At 51.2% G+C, this 22,797-nt stretch overlaps 1 protein-coding gene across 2 annotated transcripts in view; it reads right to left on the bottom strand.

Moving 5' to 3' along the window:
* UPF3A (UPF3A regulator of nonsense mediated mRNA decay) overlaps positions 1–22,797 on the bottom strand; it is an 83,643-nt gene that overhangs the window by 60,305 nt on the left and 541 nt on the right. The window lies entirely within an intron of this gene.

Below are 22,797 nucleotides of genomic sequence, written 5' to 3'. Positions count from 1 at the left end.
CATGTTTGCCCCGTGCTGGCTCTGTCCCCCGTGCTCCATGTTTGCCCCGTGCTGGCTCTGTCCTCCGTGCTCCATGTTTGCCCCGTGCTGGCTCTGTCCCCCGTGCTCCATGTTTGCCCCGTGCTGGCTCTGTCCCCCGTGCTCCATGTTTGCCCCGTGCTGGCTCTGTCCCCGTGCTCCATGTTTGCCCCGTGCTGGCTCTGTACCCCGTGCTCCATGTTTGCCCCGTGCTGGCTCTGTCCCCCGTGCTCCATGTTTGCCCCGTGCTGGCTCTGTCCCCGTGCGCCATGTTTGCCCCGTGCTGGCTCTGTCCCCCGTGCTCCATGTTTGCCCCATGCTGGCTCTGTCCCCCGTGCACCATGTTTGCCCCGTGCTGGCTCTGTCCCCCGTGCTCCATGTTTGCCCCGTGCTGGCTCTGTCCCCCGTGCTCCATGTTTGCCCCGTGCTGGCTCTGTCCCCCGTGCTCCATGTTTGCCCCGTGCTGGCTCTGTCCCCCGTGCTCCATGTTTGCCCCGTGCTGGCTCTGTCCCCCGTGCTCCATGTTTGCCCCGTGCTGGCTCTGTCCCCCCACACCTTGGCCGCACACAGCCTAAAAATAAAATAAAAAAAACCCTCACCTTCCAGCACAGGTTCCCGCGCGGCCACAAGACGCCGGCGCTGCTTTCTGACGCTCCTTCGTCTCCTAGGCAACAGGGCTGCAGCCCAGGAGAGGAGGAGTGAGAGGGAGGAGAAATGTCTCCTCTGCTAAACAGCACTTTGTACTGTCGGCGCGATCACACCGACAGTACAAAGTGTCTCAGTGTGGCGACAGCGCGCGTGCCAGCACAAAGGGCTCTGCGTGCCCTGTTTGGCACGCGTGCCATAGGTTCGCCATCACTGGCCTAGACCCTCGCTGGCGCTTAACTCACCTTGACTAGTGAAGGCCATTAAGATGCTAGTCTCGCCACTGCCATAAGAAAACACGAAGAAGGAAAGACAAACAGGTTGTAACAAACCAGCAGGGTGAGCTGAAACAACAAGAAGGTCGTACGGACCGGGCTCAGAGCAAGGAGAGTCACAAGGTACCAGGGGTAAGATGGAGACAGAGTCAAGAGAGAGAGACAAGTCTGAGACAGAGAGAGAACATCAAAAAAAGGAGGAAAACGAAGATAAATAACAAGTCTAGATCGGGAGGCGGGAGAGCAGGTAATAGCTGGGAGCACATGGGAACAACCAAGGAGGGAGGACAAGTGTCAGAGAGGACGGACGCAGTCAGGAGGATGGGAGGCAGGGAGGATGGACACAGTCAGGAGGACGGACCCAGTCAGGAGGACGGGAGGCAGGGAGGATGGGTGACAGAGAGGATGGGCACAGTCAGGAGGAAGGGAGGGTGGATGTAGTCAGGACGAGAGACAGGATCAAACAACTTACAGGGACCAGCGACACACTGCAGAGCAGAATTATAACTGGCGCCGAAGGAACAGAAATGCCCCATAGAAAAGGCGTCGTGATCCTGGAAACAAGGCATGGAGGGGGGCCCTCCCCCCAGCTACATTCAAGGGAACACTGACAGCCGTGAGTCATGAAACAGGTCTGGAAAGACACAACAAGTAACACTCCATAGCTTCTCAAGCAGGAACTTCTCAGCTGCAACAAAAGTGACACCTTAGCTTCTCCAGAGATTGGATCCTTCAAAGTGGACAGCAAAGGTATGAGCTATAGCTGGCATAGGGAGGAGTGAGGAGCAGATGTTTATAGTAGAAGGGAGTGGCTGCAGCTGAGGTTACAACTACCTGTTAGATCATTGCAGGATAGAAATGAACTTTAACTTCTTCAGTACTGGATGGAATTAAATATGCTTTGACGAGGGACATTAAGGCAGATCTGCGATCAACAATACGCTGTGACTTTTTTTTTTTTAACCTCGTTTTATTAACAATTTCAAACATGGTACAACTGACATTTGCCATATAAAGATAGCTCAGTATATAGATAGTAATATTTAAATATAACAATAAACAGTCATATAAAGTCCATAATATCTTTAGCAGTTAAGATAGAACAATGTTATTATCCATACTACTTATCGTTTGCATATATATCTAATTTTATATTGAGCATAAGAACAGCTCTAACTATCAGCATGACCATATTTTGAAAACAAGATAGAAAGAGGAATAGAAAAAGGAAGAAAGAACAACAGCCACATTGCATTATTATACCTCAATACACCATTGGACAGTGTTTCATATCCCAACATCTAACGGGAACCACCATTATCCGCATAATCTCCCTCAAACCTCTGCAAGTGTGTCTGGAGAAGAATTCCACAAACCCCAGATTTTGTTAAATTTTCCCGGGCACCCCCTATTATAATATACCACCCGCTCATAGACTATGGTTGCATTGACTAGTTTAACCCAGGACCGCACAGTTGGATTCGAATCTCCCATCCACCTCAGAGCTATTAATTTCCTAGCCAGAAACAATGCCACTCTGAGGAATATTGTCATGTAATGATCCCAGGACTCTTCCTCCACCACCCCAAACAGGCATATCAAAGGGTCACACAAAACAGGAATCGACACAATCGATGTCAGCAGAGATGTCACTCCCCGCCAGTACGAAGATATATTGGGACAGCTCCAGATCATATGTATGAAATTTGCCCCTGAGAGATGACACCTCGGGCACTCCGATGTACGAGAACGGCCCATACTAAATAATCGAGTTGGAGTAAGGTATGCCTGGTGGACAATGTAGCATTGAATCAACTTATTATTAACCGAAGGGGATACCGCAGTCGGAGATTCCAATATCTCTTCCCATTCCTCTCCCTGTAGAGAGGGAATTAGAGATTTCCATCTATCCTGGGCTGGCAAGGGGTCCGACTCCACACCCACTGACAACAGGTAAGTATATATAGCTGAGATGAGGCCTCGAGGTCCTTGTGATTTTAGAATACCTATCATAGGAAGTGATGATATCAATTTCCTCACTCCAATTTTCTGTATGTGGGATTGAATCGCTGTGCGAATCTGCAGGTATCTAAAAAACTGTGATCTTGGAACATTATATTCAATCTGGACTTGTTCAAAGGACTTGAAGGTTGTGGTTCCTGGGACAAAAAGATCACCTAATGCACTGATGCTGTGAGTGGCCCAGAATTGCGCCAAGGGGTGATCTCTCAGAGTATGGAAGTGGCTATTCCCCCATAATGGGAGTCCCGCCACCACCCCTTCGAAGTGTACCACCCTCTTGGCTTGTCGCCAGACTAATCTTGCCAACCTGAGGAGGGGTAATTGCCGTGGTGTTCTCAGTCCTTCTGATTCGAGAAAACCCACTAAACAATCAGTCCCAGCCGCGTGTGCCAAGTGATTCTCAGAGTTTGGTAGCTGACATCCAGGCATCCAAGTCTCTAGTGCCCTAAGCTGTCCCGCGAGGTAGTAGAGGAAGAACTCCGGTAAAGCCATCCCTCCCAGTCTTTTGGATCTCTGTAAAATGGAGTTGCCCTGCACGGCTGAAGGTAATAATTATTGTTAACAAATGGGTATATAGTGGCTTCAGGCTTTAGTGTCCATGCACCACCCTGTATCTGGACACATAGCCTTTACCTTTCTGATCCCTGCCACTGCAGGTTGATCAGTCCCTTGGTCCCTGCCATTGCAGGTCGATCAATTGGTTCTCTATTCTCCCCTGAGGAACTCTTTCTACTTAGAGGGAAACGCGTTGGGAGAACGTCTTTTCTTTGTTTGTATGGTTGCGGGGCAGACAGCTCATTTGGGCGCTGCCCTTGTCAGGGCGGAAGCATCCTCACGGGGCACGGCAGGGTTCATATCTCATCTCCCAATGCTTTGCCCCGATTGTTTCTGCCTGTGACCAACTTTGGATCGGTGTGTCCTCTTACCCCTTGAGAACATCTGGGTGAGATCACTTCAATTTATAGCCATTTGACAATTTTACTGCACTATTATGTAATATTGACAATTTTATCTGATTATTAAAAGTTAAGTTTTAGTCCCTGCTATTATCTTGTTGGAATTGGACTATTGGGCATTATCTATCTGTTGGCAGATTTTGCTGTTATACTGTACATTAGTGACTGGCATGGCTGGCTTCCTCTCTACTGGACCAGACACGGCTAGTTGGCTCACGGAGGCAAAAGATATATTCTCAGAAAAAGAATTTGTTCAAAAAAAGTACACTCCATCTTATACGGCTGCTTTCAAGGAGGTCACTAGGACCTATAAGGAACAGATTACCAGTTGGTGGGAGGTGCAGAGCCTTGACAGTTACATCAAAAGTGGTATTGTTCCTATGTGCCTATGTGTCGCCCTGGGCAAGCCAGGGGACACAGGTCGCACACCACCACACCCTACATCCCAGGTAGAAACATCTAAGCTAACCAAAAATCCTTGTTGCCTTCCTCCAGAGACTGATGATTCACACCAGGGGGTGGGCCAGGCGGTTGGCTCCGCCCACCGAGGAGTTCACAGTTCTGGAGGCGGGAGAAACCAGGCAGTCAGCTCAGGGACGAGCTTGAGTAAACAACAGAGTTGAGTCAGGGAGGAGGAAGTGGAAGGAGTGGAGGAGTAGCCCAGACAGGGCTAAAGTAAACAGCTAAGTGAAAGTGAAGGAAGAAAAGTAGTAAAGGAGGAAAGCAGGAGTGGTGACAGAACAGAAAGAGTGTGCAAAGCCTGAAGAGCCCAGCTGAGTGCAGGGCAGGTCAGCAAGGTCAGCAACGGCGGTGACTGTCTGAAGGGGGACCGTTTGGAAGTTCCTGGAAGGACCCCGTAGGCTGTGTGCCCGGTGGTCTGGAGCAGTGTTCCGAAGGACAGTCAGCACCAGGGCAGGGGCCTCTCGGACCCCGGCAAGGCTTGGAGTCGCCGTAATTTGCCGAATCCGTCAGTGAAGGGGACGTAGATCCCCCAACAACCAAGTCCCGATTGAAGGCAACAGCCCAGCCAGTGTAAGAGAGACACCGCCACCGCCAAGGCACCAGTTTCTTAGGGCCAGCGCCTGCGGGCAAAGAGTAGAGCTCCCCCGGTCCAGCTTGAAGCCGGGGAGCGGGTTACCGGTGGGGACCCATCGCAACCAACAAGTACACAAAGGTGCTAGGAAAAGAGACATCACCGTCATCTACCGGGAGAGCAAGTGCAGCCGTCCGTGGGACCGTCTTACCAGCCGTCTGGTTTACCGTAAAAACTGTGTCAACGTCTCAGGCTGAGTGAGTACCACAGTGCCGCAAGGCACAGCGCTGCCCCCGCGTCCCTGCGCCCACCAGGCCCTGCACCCCCCAAGCCATCACCGGGCCCCGGGATCACCAACCCCTACCCACGGAGGGGCAACACAACACCTGGCTGCTCCGCATCACCATCCCTGGGATCCCCGTATTGAGCAGCGGTGGTGAAATCACCACAACCGTGGGTGGCGTCACGGACTCTAAACAATCCCCACACCCAACAAACCCCTTTCACTCACGGGCGAGGAGTGCCGCTCGAGAAACCCCCGGGATCCGGCCTACAGCTCGAGCCACCACTGAGCAGCAGCCGCCGGACCCGAGCAGAAGGGGTGAGCGTAGTGTGCTGACACCCTCCTCCCCGCCCGCGACAACTTGGCGTCACGGACAGGATCTTACCGCTCTGCCGTCTGGTAGAGGTGCGCCTTGTTACCGCCGGAGGTATCCGGCAGAAAAATTTCAGAAGCCGCCATCTTTGGCGCGAAAAGTTCCCGCTCGAGCGTCTTCTCGAGCAGTAGAGGCGCGAAGGCCAAAACCCCGCCCCGAGAGAGGAGGGGCCGGAAAGAGCTAAGGGGGACGCGATGGCGGCTGGACGCATGTAGCTGCAGCTATAAAAGCAGGGACGCCAGGACTCTGCAAACATACCGTTCCTGGAAAGAGAAGCCATCATGTGGATGCCATCCCGCGACACCGTAGCCCCCGCGCCTGGAACCGCGGCGTGGGTAGAGATCCGAACCGCGCAGCTCTACCAAAGGCTGCAGGTCAGGATGCAGCTCCTCATGGAGGAGTGGGAGGCCGACATGGCGGACGTTGTAGCCACCGTGCGGAGACGCGAGGAGGAAGCGGAGAAAGGGAGGGTGAGTGACCCACGTCCCGATGCCCTTGAAGGGCCGGTCATCGCGGCTGTGGGGCCCGGTCCAAGCCCTCTCCCCCCGTTGCCTCCCTCGCCACCCGTCCCGGAGGCCGTGACCCCGCCACTAGGCCTGCTACCACCGCAACCGGTAGCAGTACCCAGCGTCCCCGCCCAGGCGGGCCGACTTGTAGCCGGAGCCCGCGGCACACCGGAGGTGTTACCGTGGAAGACGCCGAAAGTGGAACCGGAGGCATCCCCTGAAAAACCCCCCGAGCCGGAGCCGTTGATCAGCTCCGAGCCGAAGGCCCAGCAGCGGAAAGCCCCTATACCCATCCCCCACACCTCGGCTGAGGTAGCGCCGGGTTGTTGTTGCAAGGCAGCGCCCAAGGCCAAGACACCGCGGGACATGCCGCCCAGATTCCTGACAGTGGGCAATGTCCAGGATGTCCCGCGGGGCCCGACCCGTGCGCCGGCGCTGGCGGCAGCGCCATATTGGGATAGGGAGCCGGTACCGCTGGGCCTGGAGATCGCCGAGAGGGAGCGGAAGAAGGCCGAACTGGTGGCCAGAGCGATCCGGGAGAAAGAGAACCTCCGGCAGGCAACATCCCGTGTCCGGGGACCGTTGCATGAGGGGCAGGTGAGGCGGTTTGATGTCCGCCGGGGCTATGGGTTCATCTACGAACCGGGCCTGGAGGCCGAGGTGTTTGTAGCCCGGCGGGATGTGAATGCCCACCTGCCTGAGGAGCATCCCGGCCGCAATCTAATGCCGGGTGACATCGTGCAATACACTCGGTTCTTTGGGGAGCGGGGGTGGTTTGCGCTGGACGCTAAACTGAGAGGCAGCCCAGAGGCCCGAGCGAGCGCCGCGCCCCCTCCCTTGGAAGGAGCACTGGAGCCTGAAAGTCCGGAGTAGGGCAGCGGATGCCCGTTGCACCGTCCCCGTTGGGACCACCACTTTGTTTGTTGTTTAAAAGTTGAAAGAATGATAAGAAAAAGATGATTAACCGAAGCTTCACCTGATTTACCGTGATTTGCAACCGGCTGGAGCCGACACCGTTGTCCCTGTGGGGACCGTTTAAAAAGTTTTGCATGGGAACTATCCATGGACAAGCCCGTGAACTGGCAGGGCACCCACAAACGTTAAGTGGCTTGTAAATATGTTGTTTGCCGTTACCGTTTCCGCAATGCCGCCTCCGGAGAGGCAGGTTGGAGGGAGGGCCCTGAGCAGAGCAGGCTGGGGCCCAGCCACCAAAGGAACCGGTGGCTACCCTCTGGAGGGAAGGACAGATCCCGCTCGGGTACCGTGTGCTGGACTGTGGGTAAAGGGGTGCTGCCTGGGCTTTAGGGGCAGCATCAGGGCCAGGTTGCTTGGGTGGGAGAGAGCGGAAACCGTAACCGTAAACCGTTATGCAACGTTTAAGAAATGTGCCTCCCGTTTTGGGAAGAGTTATTAAAAATGTAAATATGTTATATTATTATTATGTTATCTTTTACAGAAAAATAAATCCGGTGTTGGACGGCAGCCCGCGGACGGTCTGCATTTTGCTAAGGGGGAATGTGTCGCCCTGGGCAAGCCAGGGGACACAGGTCGCACACCACCACACCCTACATCCCAGGTAGAAACATCTAAGCTAACCAAAAATCCTTGTTGCCTTCCTCCAGAGACTGATGATTCACACCAGGGGGTGGGCCAGGCGGTTGGCTCCGCCCACCGAGGAGTTCACAGTTCTGGAGGCGGGAGAAACCAGGCAGTCAGCTCAGGGACGAGCTTGAGTAAACAACAGAGTTGAGTCAGGGAGGAGGAAGTGGAAGGAGTGGAGGAGTAGCCCAGACAGGGCTAAAGTAAACAGCTAAGTGAAAGTGAAGGAAGAAAAGTAGTAAAGGAGGAAAGCAGGAGTGGTGACAGAACAGAAAGAGTGTGCAAAGCCTGAAGAGCCCAGCTGAGTGCAGGGCAGGTCAGCAAGGTCAGCAACGGCGGTGACTGTCTGAAGGGGGACCGTTTGGAAGTTCCTGGAAGGACCCCGTAGGCTGTGTGCCCGGTGGTCTGGAGCAGTGTTCCGAAGGACAGTCAGCACCAGGGCAGGGGCCTCTCGGACCCCGGCAAGGCTTGGAGTCGCCGTAATTTGCCGAATCCATCAGTGAAGGGGACGTAGATCCCCCAACAACCAAGTCCCGATTGAAGGCAACAGCCCAGCCAGTGTAAGAGAGACACCGCCACCGCCAAGGCACCAGTTTCTTAGGGCCAGCGCCTGCGGGCAAAGAGTAGAGCTCCCCCGGTCCAGCTTGAAGCCGGGGAGCGGGTTACCGGTGGGGACCCATCGCAACCAACAAGTACACAAAGGTGCTAGGAAAAGGGACATCACCGTCATCTACCGGGAGAGCAAGTGCAGCCGTCCGTGGGACCGTCTTACCAGCCGTCTGGTTTACCGTAAAAACTGTGTCAACGTCTCAGGCTGAGTGAGTACCACAGTGCCGCAAGGCACAGCGCTGCCCCCGCGTCCCTGCGCCCACCAGGCCCTGCACCCCCCAAGCCATCACCGGGCCCCGGGATCACCAACCCCTACCCACGGAGGGGCAACACAACACCTGGCTGCTCCGCATCACCATCCCCGGGATCCCCGTATTGAGCAGCGGTGGTGAAATCACCACAACCGTGGGTGGCGTCACGGACTGTAAACAATCCCCACACCCAACAAACCCCTTTCACTCACGGGCGAGGAGTGCCGCTCGAGAAACCCCCGGGATCCGGCCTACAGCTCGAGCCACCACTGAGCAGCAGCCGCCGGACCCGAGCAGAAGGGGTGAGCGTAGTGTGCTGACACCCTCCTCCCCGCCCGCGACACCTACGTATCCCCCTTGTACCTGCTGCTAGGTGTCGGACTCCTCAATTGATGACTGCCTGGGAGAAAGAAGCTACAGCTAGCTCTCTCAGGTTGATGAAAATCCTTCTTACAGAAGAAAGGAATAATCTTGAGGCAATTAATAACAAACTCAAGGAACAGATTGAGGTTACGAAAACTTACCAAAACGAGACTGATTTTTCGATTAAGGAAAATACCCTGAAAAATTCTATCGAGAAATTTCAGTTTCACTTAAAAGAAAGGAAACATAAACAATTTAAATGTGACCTCCAAGACTTTAAAGATAATAAAGTGTATCAATTTATTCCAACTGAGGGTCCGACATCTAGGGAACGGGAGTCAGACCTATCCTCTACTGAGGCTGAACTTTCGGATACAGAGGGTAGGGGACCCCCCCCCTTCCGTTTGCAACAGAGGGCTAGACGTAACCGGAGAGGACCACAGATGGTAGCTGACATCCAGGCATCCAAGTCTCTAGTGCCCTAAGCTGTCCCGCGAGGTAGTAGAGGAAGAACTCCGGTAAAGCCATCCCCCCCAGTCTTTTGGATCTCTGTAAAATGGATAACCGAAGTTTGGGTCTGGATTTCCCCCATATGAAAGAAGTAGTAAGAGAGTTCAACATTGAGAAGAAGGATTTGGGTACTGATACTGCACTATGTTGTAGTGTATAACTAAGCTTTGGAAGTAATATCATTTTGATTAAATTTATTCTGCCAACCACTGACAGGGGTAGCTTGCTCCACAAGTTATATTTAAGTTTAACGTGCTCCAGAAGTGGTGTTATACTCGTCTGCAGGTCTAGTGTATGGTCTTTCTGTATGTGTATTCCCAGGTATTTAAAGCTAGTTACCACTTGCAAAGGTGACCTACCCTCCATTGAAATTCCAGACCCATGCATTAATGGCATCAAAGCCGACTTATCCCAGTTGATGCGTAGTCCTGAAAACTCCCCAAATGTATCTATAGTATCTATGACCACCGGTAGAGTCTCTTGCACTCGATCTAAGAAGAAGAGAAGCTATTTTACCTAAAAAATTCTTTTTATTTACATATATGCCACAAACAAGGTACACAAATAAAATTATTAAAAATTACTGAGAAGGAAAGGTGGGAAACAGTACACCCTACTCCTCACCCTTCCTGTCATATAGGGGTCGACGTCCTAAGGTTTATTGACGCCCCTATTCCTCGTCGACTGAGGCCCTATAACAACCCTCCACTCACACTAGTAAAGTACCGTGTGCCCTAGTTTAAAGTGGGTAAGGTGAAACACCCAAGGTCAGACCCATATAGATAGTATGTGACATCAATTTAGTCCAGATAATAATTCACTGTCAGTAAATGTCATAAATCATCTATAGGGGGATTATTTACTCAGTCGACTATCAGTCAAGAGTATCAGATCATAAGAACTGCTGTTGCATATGTCCAGGATGCACCCTACGCGTTTCGCCCTCTTATCAAAACACCAGGGCTCATCAGGGGTATAGAACATAGATCCTTGACAATTAAATCACAGCTTCAACCGGTGATAGTGAGTTACACCAGAACAGTTTTAAATACTGTTAATAATTTGTCCTCCAGAAGTACAGACCAGGAAAATGCATCTGTTAAAGCAGTCCCGGGTTATAGACATATCCCTCAGCCAATCTGGGAGATCTCCCGAGGTTCAGAACACACCCATATATGCACGTACTGGTCTGGTCTAGTTAAGGATAGATGTCAGCACTTTTAAAGATTCATCCCGTGCCACAGGCTCAATCACGTAATAATGGTACAAATGTCCTCAGGAAAAGCCAGTCTTCCCTCAAAAAATCCGGGTCCCGGTCTAGGCAACACCTCTATTAGTGCCTGGACGAGCAGTGTCATCTGGGTAGCGATGTGTATCCAGTACGGGTGTGCTAAGACTGGCTTTTCCTGAGGACATTTGTACCATTATTACGTGATTGAGCCTGTGGCACGGGATGAATCTTTAAAAGTGCTGACATCTATCCTTAACTAGACCAGACCAGTACGTGCATATATGGGTGTGTTCTGAACCTCGGGAGATCTCCCAGATTGGCTGAGGGATATGTCTATAACCCGGGACTGCTTTAACAGATGCATTTTCCTGGTCTGTACTTCTGGAGGACAAATTATTAACAGTATTTAAAACTGTTCTGGTGTAACTCACTATCACCGGTTGAAGCTGTGATTTAATTGTCAAGGATCTATGTTCTATACCCCTGATGAGCCCTGGTGTTTTGATAAGAGGGCGAAACGCGTAGGGTGCATCCTGGACATATGCAACAGCAGTTCTTATGATCTGATACTCTTGACTGATAGTCGACTGAGTAAATAATCCCCCTATAGATGATTTATGACATTTACTGACAGTGAATTATTATCTGGACTAAATTGATGTCACATACTATCTATATGGGTCTGACCTTGGGTGTTTCACCTTACCCACTTTAAACTAGGGCACACGGTACTTTACTAGTGTGAGTGGAGGGTTGTTATAGGGCCTCAGTCGACGAGGAATAGGGGCGTCAATAAACCTTACGACGTCGACCCCTATATGACAGGAAGGGTGAGGAGTAGGGTGTACTGTTTCCCACCTTTCCTTCTCAGTAATTTTTAATAATTTTATTTGTGTACCTTGTTTGTGGCATATATGTAAATAAAAAGAATTTTTTAGGTAAAATAGCTTCTCTCGGTTAATGAATTTAATATCTTTTACCTTGATATTGCAATCGGTTTATGACTCGATCTAAGAAGACAACCATGTCATCCGCATACAATCCTATTTGATCTGTTCGGTCGGCTATAGTGATTCCAGTGATCTGTGGATGAGAGCGGATTCTAATTGCCAAAGCTTCAATAACTAGTGCAAACAATGCTGGAGACAGAGGGCATTCCTGTCTTGTGCCCCGATTCAATGCGAGGGGTGTAGACATAGCACCATTGACTAGTATCCTGGCTGTCGGAGACCTATACAACATATAAATCCAGTTACTGAATTTAGGCCCAAAAGCGAATCTCTGGAGGCAGGCAAATAAAAATGGCCATTCTACCGAGTCAAATGCCTTGGCCGCGTCCAGCGAGGCCAAGGCCCACTCGTTCTCTTGGACCAGTGTGCTATATTGCACTTTGGACTGGACCCGTCTTATATTTATAGAGGTGTTTTTCCCAGGCATAAATCCGGTTTGATCTGGGTGAACTATACGCAATATGACTGAATTAAGCCTGGACGCCAGTATTTTGGTAAAGATCTTGTAATCCACGTTAACTAGGGATATAGGACGGTATGAACCGCAGTCTAGTGGGTCTTTACCCTCCTTCCTCAGCACAACTATATGTGCTTCGTACAAGGAAGCAGGTAGAGAGTCGCCGGCTGAAAAATGTGAGAAAACCTCTAAAAGAATCGGGGCCAATACGTCACAATATTTACTATAGAATTCTATGGGAAGGCCATCTGGACCCGGAGATTTCCCCCTAGCCATATCCGAGATGGCAGTAATCACTTCATCCAGTGTGATGTCCGCCTCCAGAGACTCCCGTTGTGATTCACTCAAAGTGGGAAACTCCAAATCCGACAAATATGTCACGCAACTTTGAACTCCATGAGGATTTCTAGATGTGTATAGGGTTTTATAGTATTCACAAAAGCACTCTAAAATATCCTCAGGGGATGTAGCTATTGAGCCATCCATCCTCCGTATACCCAATATTGTATTTGAAGTGTTGTGTTGCCTAACCATATATGCCAATAATTTACTGGATTGATTTCCAAGCTCAAAATATGATTGTCGGGTAAAGAACAATTTGCGTTTGGACTTGGTCTCAGAGTGCTGCATATATAATTTATATGATTGCATCCAGGCCGCTCTATTTCCATCGGTTGGGGCCGATATATATATTGCCTCTAAGTCCCTAAGTCTCCCCTCTACTATATCATCCTCAGTTTTAGTCACTCTTTTAAGATATGTTATGGTTGAAGACAAACACCCTCTAAGGTAGGCTTTAAGAGTGTCCCACACCAAGTTAATATTCCAGGGTTTAGGGTGTGCTTCCAGGAAATCCTCTATTTGGGACAGAGTTCTATCACTTTGATCTATTAGTTTCAGCCAAAAGGGGTTTAACCTCCAAAAGGGTTTACCAACACCTTGGTTAGTCTTCATAGTAAGAATCACTGGGCTGTGATCTGATATGCCCCTGACCCCGTGTACCACGTCATCCACCCAGGTTGCGATATTGCTCGACCCAAAAATATAATCTAGTCGGGACAGCGTGCGTCTAGTAAAAGAATGACATGTATATTCTCGGGTGTTAGGATGCCGGAGTCGCCAAAGGTCAATCCACCCACCTCCCTCCGCGCATTGCTGCAAATCAGTCAAGTGTGTGGCCGAATGTTGTCCCCCTCCATCCATTCGAAACCTGTCCTGCTCCTCATTCATCACAAGATTAAAATCCCCCATACATAACACATACGCATCTGGATAATTGAGGGCAAAGCTCATTGCTTGTTTAAGAATGGAGATGTGAGCTGGCGGGGGGTTGTAAATACATAACAGCACATAATCTCTAGAGTTTATAGACGCATATATAAACACAAATCGCCCCTCTGGGTCACGCCTCACCACCTTCACTTCCCAACGGATATGTCTATGGACCAATAGAGAGACACCCCTGGAGTAGCTGGTGTGGAACGCATGTGCCGACCATTGTACCCACGGTTTGTTTACCAGTCTGGCTGTGTCCCGTGTGAGGTGAGTCTCTACCAGTACCACCAGTTGGGCCTTGACTTGCTTACGCTGTGACTTTCTGATCCCAAATCCGCCTGAGATCACATCAGGCAGTGACACATTCATAACAAAAACAGACAGAGAGACAGACAGATGCTTAACAGATCTGGCTATTGGTCCAGGCTTAGTTGATTTGCAACTACAGCAGAAATGGCAGTGTTATATACCAATGTTATATGCCAGTATTACATTTCAGTGTTATATGCCTGTATTATATGCTAGTGTTATTTGCCAGTGTTATATGTTAGTGTTGTAGACTATGAACACTCGTGGGCACAGTCCTCTCTCCTTCTGTGCCAATCTGTGCCTTGTATTGTTCATGATTATTGTAATTGTTTTTATGTATTTCCTTTTCAATTGTAAGGCTACATGCGCACGCTGCGTTTTTTGCTGCATTTTTTGGTGCAGTTTTGTTGTCAGAACTTTCTGACATTTGACTTCCCAGCAAAGTCTATGAGAAGTCAGATTTTCTATGCGCACATTGCAGTTTATTTGTCAGCGTTTTATTTGTCAAAAGTTTGTGACAAAAAAAATGCACCATGTTCATTCTTCCTGCGTTTTTGCCAACATTTGTCACAAAAACGCAGCAAAAACGCAGGTTGTGAAAAACGCACCAAAAACACACCGAAAAGCAGCAAAAACGCACCTATAATTACAAGCATTTTTTGTGACATTTCCAGGCTCTCTCTGACAAGGTGCAGTTTTGGCTGCATTTTGCCTACAGTTTTGGCTGCAGTTTTGGCTGCAGTTTGTGAACACAAAAAGATGCAGAGTGCGCATGTAGCCTCAGGCTACATGCGCACGCTGCTTTTTTTGCTGCTTTTTTGCTGTTTTTTTGGCTGCAGTTTTGTCAGCAGAACTTTCTGACATTTGACTTCCCAGCAAAGTCTATGAGAAGTCAGATTTGTCATGCGCACATTGCAGTTTATTTGTCAGCGTTTTTTTTGTCAAAAGTTTGTAACAAAAAAAATGCAGCATGTTCATTCTTCCTGCGTTTTTGTCAACATTTGTCACCCATTGAAATCAATGAGGGCATCAAAAACGCAGGAAAAATGCATGCTATCAAAAGTGGTGCATTTTACCTGCGTTTTACCTGCGTTTTTGGTACCAAAAACGCAGGTGATTTGTCAGGAAGTGAGGTAACAGGCAAGTGGAAACCCCATTGTTCCATGCTAAATAGTGTAGGAGCAGTACTTTGGAGTGCAGCAGAAGACATGACCTGGTATCAACGTATGCAGATTAATGTAAGGAAGCTGATTGAATTGGTAAGTATATTTCCAAAATTTCCACTGATAGTCCCGTCCTCCACGTGTTCCCCGAAGTACCACTGTCCCCAGAGTGCACGCACAGGGGAGATGATGTGGAGGACGGGACTATCAGCGGCGGCGGCAGCGAGAGGGGTCCATCATCTCCCCTGTGCATGCACGCTGGGGACACGGTACTTCGGGGAACACGTGGAGGACGGGACTATCAGCGGCGGCAACGAGAGGGGAAAAATCAATGTTTTCAGCTGACAATGTCCATCCCCCTCTCGCTGCCGCTGATAGTCCCGTCCTCCACGTGTTCCCCAAAGTACCGCTGTCCCCAGCATGCACGCACAGGGGAGATGATGGACCCCTCTCGCTGCCGCCGCCGCTGATAGTCCTGTCCTCCACGTGTTCCCCGAAGTACCGCTGTCCCCAGCGTGCACGCACAGGGGAGATGATGTGGAGGACGTGACTATCAGCGGCGGCAGCAGCGAGAAGGGAAAATCAATGTTTTCAGCTGCCAGAGCCACCAAATGAGGTGAGCCGTGCAATCAGATGAGCTGTCACTGAGGTTACTCGCGGCTGAATCCAGCGGTGGCCGCGGGTAACCTCAGTGACATCATCAGCTGATCGCGCGGCTGTCTTCATTTGCTGCGTGGAGCTGACAGGAGCGGCGGTGTCTGCTGCTGCTCCGGTCACCTCCATGCAGCAGAGCTGGAAGCGACGCTGGACCATCCTGGATTACGCCGGACATGGAGGGCTTTGTCGGGCTTATTAAATGGGAGAACGAGGGAATTTGTTAGTGTTTTTTATTTCTAATAAAGGATTTTTTCAAGTGTGTGTTTATTTACTGTAACTTACAGATTAATCTTGGAAGGTATCTCGGGGAGATGCCTGACATGATTAATCTAGGACTTATTGGCAGCTATGGGATGCCAATAACTCCTTATTACCCCGATTTGCCAATGCACCAGGGCAAATCGGGAAGAGCCGGGTACTGTCCCAGAACAGCCGCATCTAATGGATGCGGCCATTCTGGGCGGCTGCTGACTGATATTGTTAAGCTGGGGGGCTCCCCATAACGTGGAGCTCCCCATCCTGAGAATACCAGCCTTCAGCCGTATGGCTTTATCTGGCTGGCATTGAAATTGGGGGGGACCGCACGCCTTTTTTTAAATTATTTATTTATTTATTTCTATGCGCCATAGTGACATGCCCACCGGCTGCTGTGATTGGGTGCAGTGAGACACCTGTCACTCAGGGGGGGGCGTGTCTCAATGCAACCGATCAAAGGCGCCGGTGGGCGGGGGAAGCAGGGAAAATGTGATGGAATAATGAGCAGCCGGCATTTTCAAAAGAGGAGAAGCCGCCAGAGCAGTGTGACAACCGTGCAGCGCCGCGCCCGTGATTGATGAGTATAAAGGAGGGAGGGAGGGAGAGACTGACCGACAGAGAGAGAGACCGACCGACAGAGAGACTATTTACACACAGTCTGGGCATGTCCAAAAACGAAACCGGCGCCGGCTTCCGGCATATGATCCGGCGTCCATAGGATATCATTATAAAAAACCCCACCAGATCCGTATTTTTGCCGGGTACAAAAACGTTCCCCTCAACGTTCCATCCGGCCACCGGACAAGCAAATTTTGCCAGATCAAGACAAGCATTATGGGCTTGTTTGAACTGAAAAATACATGAAACAATTGTTGACAAAACTGCAGCCAAAAACGCACCAAAAAAGTAGCAAAAACACACCAAAAAAGCACCTACATTTTTTGTGACATTTCCAGGCTCTCTCTGACAAGGTGCAGTTTTGGCTGCAGTTTTGGCTGCAGTTTGTGAACACGAAAAAGAAGCAGCGTGTGCATGTAGCCTAAAGCGCCATGGAATAAATGGTGCTATAATATTCATAATAATAATAATAATATGCCTGCTATATACCAGAATTATATTTTAGTGTTATATACCAGTTTTATATGCTAGTATTATGTGCTTCTTATAAACCAGTGTTATATGCCAGTGTTATAATACCAGTGTTATATACTAGCATTACCGTATATGCCAGTGTTATATATCATTGCTATATGCTACATTTCAGTGTTTAGCCCAATCTTATATGCTAGTGTTATTAGTCAGTGTTATATGCCAGTGTTGTATGTGTGAAGCCCCACCGGTGTAGTGTCGGTGCATTACCTTCAGGGACTCCACGTAGCTGGATCTCCGTCACTGGTAGGAAATCTTCTTGTTTGATCGTGACGCCACTCTCAGTATTGCGGTCAGTGGGGACCGCCACTGCAGGTTAGGGGACGCCTGGGGCTGATGGCGTGTGCAGTTAGATGTAGGAGCCTCCTGAGAGTGAGGCAAGCCCCAGGGCCCTGTGTAGGTTTGTAGTACCACAAGTCGCAGAATGACCACACAGGCAGGATGTCTTTCAGGGTTTTTACTCACTTCAGGTGGCAGGGTGAGTAACCCGGGCGTAGCTGAGATGAACCAGGTAGGAACCAGGTATCCTTCAGGCTGACTTTATGAGGGTGACTACTGACTCGCCTTCCTTAGCCCTTGGTGGTTTGGGGTGACCCCGACTTTGAGTCCCTATGGGGGTCACCCAGGGAAGATGCTGCAGCCTCTCTCCCCTTGTTGTTTGCCGTGTGCTTGTTCCCCGGACCAGGCCACTCCAGCTGCTTGCCTCCTGTGACCTATGGGCCCTCACTGCGGTTACGTGGCTGCGGCTTTTGTGGTGTTGTGGTGTGGGCTTTAAGAGCCCCACACTGGCAGGTTTAGCAGGGAAAGGTGAATCTATCCTCGCTTCGGGATCTGCCGCCCGGTTGGGCCTGGTGCTCTCTAGCAGTCTCCTTACTTCCCACTCCGTTGCACTCTCTAGCTGAAGCTGGCTTTCAGGCAGCACTCCTAGTTGACCGTTCTCCCCCGTCTGTAGCCACTGCGCGGACGCTGTCAGATTGCACAGCTCCAGGGATCTGCTCCTCACTTGAGCTCCCTGGACTCTACACTGAACTGGCTCACTGCTCCTCCTCTCCTGTTCTTGCCTACGCCACCTAGCAACCAGACTCTCCACCACACCCCTTGAGAGGAGATGGAGGCTCTACCCCCTCCACTATTCCAGTGAAGGTGAAGGCTTGCCCCCTCCTGGGATCCCCAGGGGTCCTCTCATGGGTACATGTGTGAGACCTGATCACTATGCGCCTGTGTTCCACACCCCTGTCAGCCTTCTGGATTACCTGTATTGTACTGTCCCCAGAATGGGTGCAGTACTCAGTGGTGCCTGACCAGGTCAGGGGCGCCACATTCCCCCTTAGTTATCACCAGCACGTCCTCGGGCTGCAAGACAACATTTTAAAATGCATAAAACATTAAAACATGTAAAACATTTAAAAGCACCAGGTATCAGACATCACCACCCTCCACCCACAAGTCCGTTAACCCACCCAAAACCCTCTCAGGAGGCAGGTCACCGGTTCTTTTGGTAACCAGGTCTGGGCCATCCGTTTCCCCAGACCTTTCCTCCAATCTTCCTCTCCCGTTGGCCGCGACTTCAGCCACTTCTGGCAGGATGTAGAGGCGGCTTTCATGGGCTGGTGGTTTCAGGGTATACCTGGCCTGGTGGATCCGCGCCGTCAGCCTCTTCTGGCAGGATTCAGAGGCGGCCTCCACAGTTGGTGCTGACCAGGTACCCTCTTTGTGGTGGTGAGCCAAGGCCCCATAAACAGGCGTGCTCTCTGGTCGCAGGTGAGCCAAGGCCCTTTTCTACGGACGGGCCCCCCTGGTCGCAGACGAGCCAAGCCCCTAAACAGGCTGGCCCTGGTGGTGGTGCCACTGGTGTAACTATTTACACTGCGAGAGTTTGTGGCTATAGCCAGTTCATAGCCTTAAGGTTTATGGTTTTCTCACAATAGTTTTTGTGGGCACATTTCTTAAACGTTGCAAACAAAACCTGTCAAAACTTCAACTGGTAACTTGCTGTATTTCTTTACTTCTCTCTACTCTACTCCTCCATTTCACCAGGGCGTGGGCATGTAGGGCACCGGCACCTGTGACTTTCTTGCTCTCCGTCGTCGTCCGTCGTTGTTTCATCTGTAGGATCTTTGTCTGTGGTTGTTTCATCTATAGGTTCTTTATCTTTCCTTTCTTGATCTTCATCTGTTTCCTTTTCTGCATCTGTTTCTTTATCTCTGTCTTTTCTTTCCTCTTTGGGACATGGTGCTACGTCCAGGGCATACAATCCCCTTTCGCCCTGATGCATGGTGAACTGAACTGAGTCTCCCATCTTTAGATTTCGGCCAGGGTGTCCTCTAGGCAGATGAGCGCTTACATCTCTCCTGTTAACAAATATCCCCTCCTTGATGCCAGGGGCTACAATGAACCCATATCCTGACTTGAGGCTGAAGTCCTCCACTACTCCTCTGCAAAGGGGTCCTCTGGCCTGGGCTTTGGCTCTTCTCAGGAACCTTTTCTCCTGTAGGTCTCTGGCCGTGATATCATCTCTCTGCTCTGGGGATGGCGGTGCAGGGGAAAACTGGGTTCTGCTGCGCCGTGTCTTGCGGGCTGGGTTCATGCCTGTGGGCTCCCAGGTGAGGTCTTTGGGTTGATCTTCATCTGCTGACGGTGTCAAGTCTTCCTCCTCCCAGCGGGAATAGGGCAGCATCTCCGGCTCTGGGTAGGGGTCTGCTGCGGTTGGCGTCGGAGTCAGCCCTTCTGCTTCCTGGTCTCCTCTCCCCCTTAGTTCTTCGCTGCACTCTGGTTGTGGCAGCGCTGGGGATGAGTGTTCTTCAGCTGGCCCAGGCGATGGACTCTTCGGCGCAGCTGCAGGGGTTGCCTGTATTTCCTTGGGGGTATGCGGAGGGAGCAGATACCGATCCACCATCTCTTGCGGGAACTGGGCCTCCAGATCAGCCTTCAGCTTCCAGTATTCGGGGTCCTCTCCTATCAGGGTCTTCCTAGCAGGGACCTCTTTGGACTGGGGAGCGGTGTCTGCTCTGGCCTTGCAGGCCGGGGAAAATGATGAGGTAGTCTTCTCTTCTTGGCGGGCCGCGCCTGGCATGGCGGCGGCCTGAATTGGCGTTCCTGTCGCGGCCGGTTCCTGGCGGGCCGGACTGGACACTGCAGCCGCGGTCTCACTTGGCGTCGCAGCCTCGATGGGGTCCGTGCAGGCTGAGCCGGGCGTCGCTGCAGTGATCGGAGCTTGGCGGGCCGCACCCGGCGGGGCTGCGGCCTGGTTCAGCATATCACTTGCGGCGCGGACGAGCGTCACTGCTGCGTTGGGGTCTTGGCGGACCGGGTTCAGCAGGGTGGCAGCCTGGGTCAGCGTTACACCTGCAGCACGGATGAGCACTGCCGTGGTGGTCGGAGCCCTGCGGGACAGGCGGGGCATCGCTGCAGCGGCCTGGGCTTGGCGGGCCGCACCTAGCGTGGCTGCGGCCTCACTCAGCGTCGCCGCACCGGGCGCCTCCTCTGGGACCGCGGTCGTAGCAGCTAGGGTCGGGGCTCTTGTTCTAGCCGGGGCAACACCGGACTCACCCATCGGGGTCTGAATCGTCGTCGCCGCTCGATCCGGCAGGCTCCGCGCGGCTCTCTCCTCATAGGTCCGGACCGCTGCAGCCTTCTCTAGAAGCTCCTTGCGTTCCTCATAGAGCCGTCGCATAATCCTGGCCTCCAGCTGATCACAGAAGAGGGCAAGCTCCCGGCACCACCAGGCAGCAGAGCCTGGTTCTGGGTATCCTCGTCTGGATTCCATTTCTGCTCTCCGCAGCAGCAGGTTTGTGGCTTCCCTTCTCTCTCGCCGTTTCTGGACGCTTCCACTCTCATAGCTGGCAAGGTCAGAACTCTGCAGGGGATCTCTGGGTAGCCACACCTCTTCGTGGGCGGTAACTTCTTCCAGCGCGGGCTGCTGTTGTTTTTCAGCGCGCTTTTCATGGTGGCAATATGGCGGCGCTTCCAATTTTTCAAGCGGACCGCCCAGGCACATGGTCACCTGTCTGAACAGGTCTAGTCCTTATCCTGTTCACAGCGCCAGATGTGAAGCCCCACCGGTGTAGTGTCGGTGCATTACCTTCAGGGACTCCACGTAGCTGGATCTCCGTCACTGGTAGGAAATCTTCTTGTTTGATCGTGACGCCACTCTCAGTATTGCGGTCAGTGGGGACCGCCACTGCAGGTTAGGGGACGCCTGGGGCTGATGGCGTGTGCAGTTAGATGTAGGAGCCTCCTGAGAGTGAGGCAAGCCCCAGGGCCCTGTGTAGGTTTGTAGTACCACAAGTCGCAGAATGACCACACAGGCAGGATGTCTTTCAGGGTTTTTACTCACTTCAGGTGGCAGGGTGAGTAACCCGGGCGTAGCTGAGATGAACCAGGTAGGAACCAGGTATCCTTCAGGCTGACTTTATGAGGGTGACTACTGACTCGCCTTCCTTAGCCCTTGGTGGTTTGGGGTGACCCCGACTTTGAGTCCCTATGGGGGTCACCCAGGGAAGATGCTGCAGCCTCTCTCCCCTTGTTGTTTGCCGTGTGCTTGTTCCCCGGACCAGGCCACTCCAGCTGCTTGCCTCCTGTGACCTATGGGCCCTCACTGCGGTTACGTGGCTGCGGCTTTTGTGGTGTTGTGGTGTGGGCTTTAAGAGCCCCACACTGGCAGGTTTAGCAGGGAAAGGTGAATCTATCCTCGCTTCGGGATCTGCCGCCCGGTTGGGCCTGGTGCTCTCTAGCAGTCTCCTTACTTCCCACTCCGTTGCACTCTCTAGCTGAAGCTGGCTTTCAGGCAGCACTCCTAGTTGACCGTTCTCCCCCGTCTGTAGCCACTGCGCGGACGCTGTCAGATTGCACAGCTCCAGGGATCTGCTCCTCACTTGAGCTCCCTGGACTCTACACTGAACTGGCTCACTGCTCCTCCTCTCCTGTTCTTGCCTACGCCACCTAGCAACCAGACTCTCCACCACACCCCTTGAGAGGAGATGGAGGCTCTACCCCCTCCACTATTCCAGTGAAGGTGAAGGCTTGCCCCCTCCTGGGATCCCCAGGGGTCCTCTCATGGGTACATGTGTGAGACCTGATCACTATGCGCCTGTGTTCCACACCCCTGTCAGCCTTCTGGATTACCTGTATTGTACTGTCCCCAGAATGGGTGCAGTACTCAGTGGTGCCTGACCAGGTCAGGGGCGCCACATATGCCTGTTATATACCAGTATTATGTCAGTGCTATATACCAGTGTTATTTGCCAGTGTTACATGCCTGTTATATACCAGTGTTGTATACCAGTGTTGTATACCAGTGCTATATACTTCATTTCAGTGTTATTTGCCAGTGTTACATGCCTGTTATATACCAGTGTTGTATACCAGTGTTGTATACCAGTGCTATATACTTCATTTCAGTGTTATTTGCCAGTGTTACATGCCTGTTATATACCAGTGTTGTATACCAGTGTTGTATACCAGTGTTATATACTTCATTTCAGTGTTATTTGCCAGTGTTACATGCCTGTTATATACCAGTGTTGTATACCAGTGTTGTATACCAGTGTTATATACTACATTTCAGTGTTATATGCCAGTGTTATATGCCTGCTTTATACCAATGTTATATGTCTATTATATACCAGTGTTATATGCCTGTTATATACCAGTATTATATGCTAGTGTCATCATATGCCTGTTATAGACCAGTGTTTTATGCCAGTGTTAATGCCTGTGTGATATGCCAGTGTTATATACCAGTTACATGTCCATGTTATATACCAATGTTGTATTCCAGTGTTATATGCCCCTGTTAAATACCAGTGTTATATGCCCTGTCATATGCCAGTGACAGTGTTATATACCA

This window comes from Anomaloglossus baeobatrachus, chromosome 2, assembly GCF_048569485.1.
Source record: "Anomaloglossus baeobatrachus isolate aAnoBae1 chromosome 2, aAnoBae1.hap1, whole genome shotgun sequence".
Taxonomy (NCBI): domain Eukaryota; kingdom Metazoa; phylum Chordata; class Amphibia; order Anura; family Aromobatidae; genus Anomaloglossus; species Anomaloglossus baeobatrachus.
This window is presented reverse-complemented; position numbering and strand designations above follow the sequence as displayed.